Source organism: Panthera uncia, chromosome X, assembly GCF_023721935.1.
Source record: "Panthera uncia isolate 11264 chromosome X, Puncia_PCG_1.0, whole genome shotgun sequence".
NCBI lineage: Eukaryota > Metazoa > Chordata > Mammalia > Carnivora > Felidae > Panthera > Panthera uncia.
Window position 1 is genome coordinate 61,685,865 of NC_064817.1, and position 8,211 is coordinate 61,694,075.

The window sequence follows — 8,211 nt, forward strand, 5'->3', positions numbered from 1 at the left end:
TGATGGGGGGCGGGGATCTCAAGCTTCACATATAAGAGCACTATTGCATCTTAAGAAGGTGTAAAAAAGCCTTATTTACTTGGAGCATCAAAAACGATGCCACTAAAAGGACAAATACAAAATGAGGAAGTATTTGGTACACATATCATAGACAAAGAGTTAATTATACATATATTCCTTATAAACACATAAGCAAAAGAACAACAACTCAATAAGTAAACAAGCAATGGACATTAGCTGATAGTTCATAGAAAATAAAATACATACAGTATAAAGTGTATGAAAAACACACTCAACATCACTCATAAAAAGATAAATTTGAATTAAAACTACATTGAGATCCAACAAAATAATTATTTTACCTATCTCGCCTTGCTTGATCACAAAACTCTTCAGTATATCCTCAGTATATAAGACTGATAACCAATATATCTCCTTCCAAAGTTGGTCATTTTTAGGGTATTTAGTGCCTGTGTGCTGCTTTTCTAGATATGATCCCATATTATACATGCTTTTTCTGAGGGGGGGGGTACGGTTGCCTACACTATGTGTAATTCCACCTTTGAAAGAGTGGCCACTGCTGGAATGTGACCTTGTCTTTGAGACTGAACAATTCAAAATTCAGACCATAGACACTGATGCATAGTTTTTGTTGACTCTCACATAATTTGGTGTAGCCTAGGGGCATCGTTAGCTAAGTGTTTGATTGGTTCTCCTGACTTTGTTTTCTCAAAGATAATGATGATCAAAATAGATGACACAAACCTCACTTCTATATGATAATGTTATGGACTTCTAGTTATTCAATCTTGGGCCCTAATGACTTATTAGTCATTCATACTCTCATAATACCAGTTTTTGCACAGGGGCCTATAACCAAATGTTATTTATAAAATTTCTGGAAGGTCCAAAATCCACAAAAACATTAAAATGGATAATAGTGGTTTTAAAGTTCTTCAGCAAGAATTAACCACGAGATAAGTTATAAACTAATAGGTGTTAAGAAGACTGCCTCTTGGACTGGCTGGTGATGTCTTTATTGGAAGAATAAAATTACCTTCCTGGAGAAAATGTTGGCAATTGCTAAGCATTTCCTCATGAGACATCTCACTTGCTTTTTAATTTTTTTTTAAATTTTAACGTTTATTTATTTTTGAGACAGAGAGAGACAGAGCATGAACGGGGGAGGGGCAGAGAGAGAGGGAGACACAGAATCGGAAGCAGGCTCCTGGCTCTGAGCCATCAGCCCAGAGCCCGACGCAGAGCTCGAACTCACGGACCGCGAGATCGTGACCTGAGCTGAAGTTGGACGCTTAACCGACTGAGCCACCCAGGCGCCCCTAAAATTTTTTTTTAACATTTATTTATTTTTGTGAGACAAAGTGAGACAGAGCATAAGTGAGGGAGGGTCAGAGAAAGAAGGGGAACACAGAATCGGAAGCAGGCTCCAGGCTCTGAGCTATCAGCACAGACCCGACGCGGGGCTCAAACTCAAGGATCATGAGATGACCTGAGCCAAAGTCGGATGCTTAACCAACTGAGCAACCCAGGCGCCCCTCACTTGCTTTATATACATGTATAGCCATCTCTCTATTGGTCCCATTCAGTTTATCAGAGATAAATCTAGGCATATGTTTTTTTCAGAAGGCGTTCTTTCATCTTATGTTAGGAAGTGTGAGAAGCTAGGTTCATATAATGGTGTGTTAAATAGGAATATAGTTTGGCATAACTGGGCTTGAATGTTTCTCTGGAGCTGAAACTTGCACAAAGATCATGATTATAGTGTGGGATTAAAAACACAGACTCTAAAACCAGACTGTTGTCTTTCAAATATTAGCTTCACAACTTGCAATGTGACGTGCATCTCAGTTCCTATCTGTAAATGGTATTTACCCATTAGGAGTTGTCATAAGGATTAAATAAATAGGTATATATAAACTGATTAGAAAAGTGCTTCATACTGAATCAGCTAGATTGACAGAATGGTTGAATGGACTTTTGAAAATTTATTAACAGAAGAAACTATGTAGCAATACTTTGAGTGCTGGGGAGAGGTCCTCCAGGAAGCTCTATATTCTCTAAATCACTGTGTGATATATGCTATTGTTTTTCTCATTGCCAAGAATCACAGGTCCAGGTATGAAAAACTGTAAATGGCAGTAGCATTATTTAGTTTATTATTACTATTTATTAATTATTTAATAGAAATAACTCTCTATTATCCCTAGTGACCCATTTGCTAGTCTTTAGCAAAACTTTTGCTTCTTGTCCCCATAATCTTATGCTCTGCTGGCCTAAAAATCTTAGTAACAAGAGAAGAACAATTCCATCAGGAGAAAAAAGCAAAACAAAACAACGATTCCATGAAACTAGAAGTTAAGACTACTTTTAGTTTCCTCATGCCTCTGAATCAACAGGCAAAAAAAAGTTGCTATGTTGACTGAGATGATTGATCCTGACTACCAAAGGGAAGTTGGACTGCTACTCCACAATGAAGGTAAAGAAGAGTATGTCTGGAATACAGGATATCCCTTAGGATGTCTTTTAGAATTACTATTCCCTGTGATTAAGGTCAATGGAAAATTACAGAAACCCAATTAAGGAAGGAAGACTAATGGCCCAGATCCTTCAGAAATGAAGGTTTGAAGGAAACAAAGCCAGCTAAGGAGCTTACTGACAACAAAGGGAATAAGGAATGGGTAGCAGAAGTTAGTTATAAATATCAGATTAAACCATGTGAACAGTTACATAAATGAGGATTGTGATGATCACAATTATTTTTTCCTCATGTATGTATCACACAAACAACATATATCATAGATATATCAGTATCTGCTACCATTTCTATCATCTATCTATCTATCTGTCATCTATCTTATCCATATATCATCTATATCTTTGCTTTCTTTCTTCTATTATCCTTAATCATGTAATGAGATGAGATTTATATCATACTATTTTTTACATCAGAGTATTTAAGTTATAGACTGATAAGGAGAAGAATAAACATCACCATACAAAAACTCTACTTCCTCTTCTAATGTAAAGTGTTAGCACATTCCTGGTTGTTTATAGGATACTTGTTTCAAGTTAGGCAGAAGTATGACCTCATTATTGTCTTTATTTAGAGATTAATATAGTTTACGGAGATGTGCGTGGGTGCCAAGTTGACAGGGGGTGAACTTTGATGCTTAATTATATATGTCAACTTGTCAAGGTCATCGTACACATTTATTGGGTCAAACACTATTCTAGATGTTTCTGTGAATGTAATTTTTAGATGGTATTAACATTTAAATTAATAGACTTTTGTTACAGCAGATTGCCCTCTATGATATTATGGATGGGCTTCATCCAATCAATTACAGGCTTTTAGAAAAAGACTACTTTCCCTGAAGAGAGAATTCAGCCAGCAAACTGCCTTTGGACCTGAACTATAACTTGTCCCTGCAAAGGCACATTGTGACCTTTGAAGGTTAACATCCTCACAAGGATGCACATATCTCATTTTGTTTCACATTGAATACTGCAAACAATCTATAAGAAGCATCTACAGCTGCCCTCTGAGAATAAGAAAATTTCTCCAGAATCTCCCTTCTACCTTCTTTGTATTTATACTATTTTATTTATTTTGTCTTAAATTGTATTTATCCTAAAATTTGCAAAAAGCCATGTATTCACTGTGAAATAATAAACATATGTATGGAAAATTAATATTGTATTATTTCATCTTTATCATCCCTCCCATCCCCTTCTACTCCTGTGATAAAAGCCAACAGTATTATCTATATTCTTTCATAATGACGTTCTCCATGTTCATTTAAATATATACTTTAAGAGGCTATTTTGTTCTGTTCATATTAGTTCTCCAGAAAAACAGAATCAAGTGTGTGTGTGTGTGTGTGTGTGTGTGTGTGTTGAGAGAGATTTAAGTAATTGTCTTACAATTGTGGTGGCTGACAAGTTTGAAATCTGCAGAGTAGGCCAACATACTGGAGACCCAGGGACAAGTTATAGTTGTTATATAAGATTACGTCATCTCTGATTAGAGATAATTTAACTTCTTCTTTTCCAATTTGGATGCATTTTCTTTCCTTTACTTATAATATCCCTGGCTAGAACTTCCAAAATAATGTTGAAAATAAGTGGCAAAAGTAAGCATATTGGTTTCTTAGGAATATTTAGAGGGAAAACTTTCACTCTTTTATGATCAAATATGAAATTATTTTGTTTATTTATAGATATCTTTTATCAACTTGGGGGATTTCTTTTCTATTCTTAGTTTCCTGAGTGTTTTAATCATGAAAGTGTGTTGGATTTTTTCAAATGATTTTTTTGTCTCAAATGAGATAATTGTGTGTTTATTTAACCTTCATTCTATTAATATGTTCTATCACATTGATTTATTTTTGTATGTTGAAGTACACTTGCATTCCTTGTACAAGTCTTGGTGGGCCATATTGTAGAATCCAATGATAGTTTTTCAACCTTAGTCATATCCTGAACATATCCTAACTTTGGGAAAGTTAGTGTGTAGTTGAATTTTAGTTACTTTTATTTTCAGGTTTGGGGATTAATCTAGGTGATTATTTAAAAAGTACAAATGAATCAGGAGAACATTGGTTTATAAACATATAAATAAATATGAATGAAAAAACGCTTTAAAAACCTTAATTGGCTTAAGAACTAGTGGGAAAGGAAAACATTGTTCTCTGTAGGTGAGGAGCCATAATATCCAGACTTTCCTAAAAAGTCAGTTGATATCTTTGCCTCTACCAGCATATATAACATAGAGTAATGGGGAAAATGTGATCATTAATAGTAGCATTTCCCAGTTGAAACAAGGGGAGAGGGTCTTTCAGAGCACTACATAAAAGCTGGTATGTCCTTTGAGAACTGAAGATTGCAGAAACATTCTGCTAAACTTTCCTACTGCTCCAGGTTCCTACTGCTCCAGGAGTTTCATGACAGAGCATAATCTTGATTCAGATAGGAGTAGACCTTTTAGAACCTTTACTTCCTAAAATTGTCTTATTAATTTAATGACTTGTTTTTGTCTGCCAATCACTACTAGAATGTAAGCTCCCTGAGAGCAAGAACCTTGATTAAATTGTTCTCCACATTACCCCCTACAGCTAACCACTGCTGTGAATATAGGGTACAAGTGAAGAGTTATGACATTATAATAAAGAAATTATAAAAATGGAAACTGGGAGATTCTGTAACTATATGACAAATGAATGTTTTATTTAATGGTGAACATATAAATGGAATATCTCAGAGTGAGATCAAAATCTAAGCTAGATCATGCAATCAATACCAAACATATATGACTGATACAATTGGAACCATTTACATTGTATTAATTTTATATTGCTGCTGTAAAAAATTATCACAAACTAGTAACTTAACATAAATTTATTATCTTACAGTTGTGGAGGCCAAAAGTCTGATATGGGTCTTACTGAATTAAAACCAAGGTGTTGGCAGTGCTGTGCTGCCTTCTGGATGGTTGAGGGGAGTATGTTCCTAGCCTTTTCCAGCTGCTTCCTTGGCCCAGTGACCTTTTTGTTTGCTTTCAAATTCAGCAACATTGTATCTCTCTGAGCTTTTCATGTGGTCACATCTCCCTCTGACTGACTACAGCCAAGAAAGGTTCTGTGCTTTTAAAGATTCATATGCTTAAATTGGATCCAGCCAAATAACCCGTAATAATATCCTTCATTTTAACATATGTAACCTCAACCACATCTGCAAAGTTTCTTTTCCTATAAACGGTAACATATTCACAAGTTCTGGTTATTAAGTATGTAGACAATTTTGAGGGCCCAATATTCTGCCTAGCACATCCATTCTCAGATTTTAGGAGAAGATGGGAGGCAGAATATAATAATTTGTATAAAATTGGCATAAATCAGCTTCTTTTTTATTCTTTAATATTTTTATTTAGGTAAAATTGGTATATAACATTATATACATTTCAGGTGTGTATTATTATAATTCAACATCTGTATGCACATCTAAGTGAACACCACCAAAAGTCTAGTTACCATCCATCACCATATAATTGATTCATACACCCATTTAATTTACTCCCAACCACGTTCATATCTGGTAACCATGATATCTGTATCTATGAGGGCTTTTCTTGTACTGTTTTTTGTTCATTTATTTTTAAAATTTCTACACATGAGTGAAATTGTACAGTATTTGTCTTTTTCTATCTCATGTATTTCACTCACTTAGCATAATACATATATAACATATAATACCGTTGAGGTCCATCCAGTTGTTACAAGTATCAATATTTTATTCCTCTTATGGAAAATAGTATTCCATTGTATATACACCACATCCTATTTATCCATTCAGCTATTGACATACACTAAGTTTGTTTCCATATCTTACCTATTATAAATAATGTTGCAGTGAATATGGAGGTATATATATATATAGTATTTTAAAATTCTTTGGATAAATACCCAGAAGAAGTATGGCTAAATCATATGATAAATACATTACTAATTTTTGAGGAATCTCTGTACTGTTTTCCATAGTGGATGCACCAATTTACACTTTTATTAACAGTGTAGAAGCGTTCCTTTCATTTCACATATTTTCTAAAACTTGTAATTTCATGTCTTTTTGGTAAGAGCTATTACAGCAGGTGTGAGGCAATATCCCATTTTGATTTTGATTTACATTTTCCAAAAATTAGAGATGTCACACAACCTCTCAATTGCGTCTTGGCCATCTGTATATAATGTTTGGAATATATATATGTATATGTATGTGTACATATATATATATATACACGTATATATACACGTATATATATATACACGTATATATACACGTATATATATATACATGTATATATACATATATACATATATGCACAGCAAAGGAGATATATATATATATATATATATATATATCCACTGCTGTATTTAGTCAGATTGATTGTTTTATCTTTTTTTATGGATATGTTTTTCTCTTTTTTTTTTTATTTTTTTTCAATATATGAAATTTATTGTCAGATTGGTTTCCATACAACACCCAGTGCTCATCCCAAAAGGTGCCCTCCTCAATACCCATCACCCACCCTCCCCCCCCTCCCACCCCCATCAACCCTCAGTTTGTTCTCAGTTTTCAACAGTCTCTTATGCTTTGGCTCTCTCCCACTCTAACCTCTTTTTTTTTTTCCTTCCCCTCCCCATGGGTTTCTGTTAAGTTTCTTAGGATCCACATAAGAGTGAAAACATATGGTATCTGTCTTTCTCTGTATGGCTTATTTCACTTAGCATCACACTCCAGTTCCATCCATGTTGCTACAAAGGGCCATATTTTGTTCTTTCTCATTGCCATGTAGTACTCCATTGTGTATATAAACCACAATTTCTTTATCCATTCATCAGTTGATGGACATTTAGGCTCTTTCCATAATTTGGCTATTGTTGAGAGTGCTGCTATGAACATTGGGGTACAAGTGCCCCTATGCATCAGTGCTCCTGTATCCCTTGGGTAAATTCCTAGCAGTGCTATTGCTGGGTCATACGGTAGGTCTATTTTTAATTTTCTGAGGAACCTTCACACTGCTTTCCAGAGTGGCTGCACCAATTTGCATTCCCACCAACAGTGCAAGAGTGTTCCCATTTCTCCACATCCTCTCCAGCATCTATAGTCTCCTGATTTCTTCATTTTGGCCACTCTGACTGGCGTGAGGTGATATCTGAGTGTGGTTTTGATTTGTATTTCCATGATGAGGAGCGACTTTGAGCATCTTTTCATGTGTCTGTTGGCCATCCGGATGTCTTCTTTAGAGAAGTGTCTATTCATGTTTTCTGCCCATTTCTTCACTGGGTTATTTGTTTTTCGGGTGTGGAGTTTGGGGAGCTCTTTATAGATTTTGGATACTAGCCCTTTGTCCGATATGTCATTTGCAAATATCTTTTCCCATTCTGTTGGTTGCCTTTTAGTTTTGTTGGTTGTCTCCTTTGCTGTGCAGAAGCTTTTTATCTTCATAAGGTCCCAGTAATTCATTTTTGCTTTTAATTCTCTTGCCTTTGGGGATGTGTCAAGTAAGAGATTGCTACGGCTGAGGTCAGAGAGGTCTTTTCCTGCTTTCTCCTCTAGGGTTTTGATGGTTTCCTGTCTCACATTCAGGTCCTTTCTCCATTTTGAGTTTATTTTTGTGAATGGTGTGAGAAA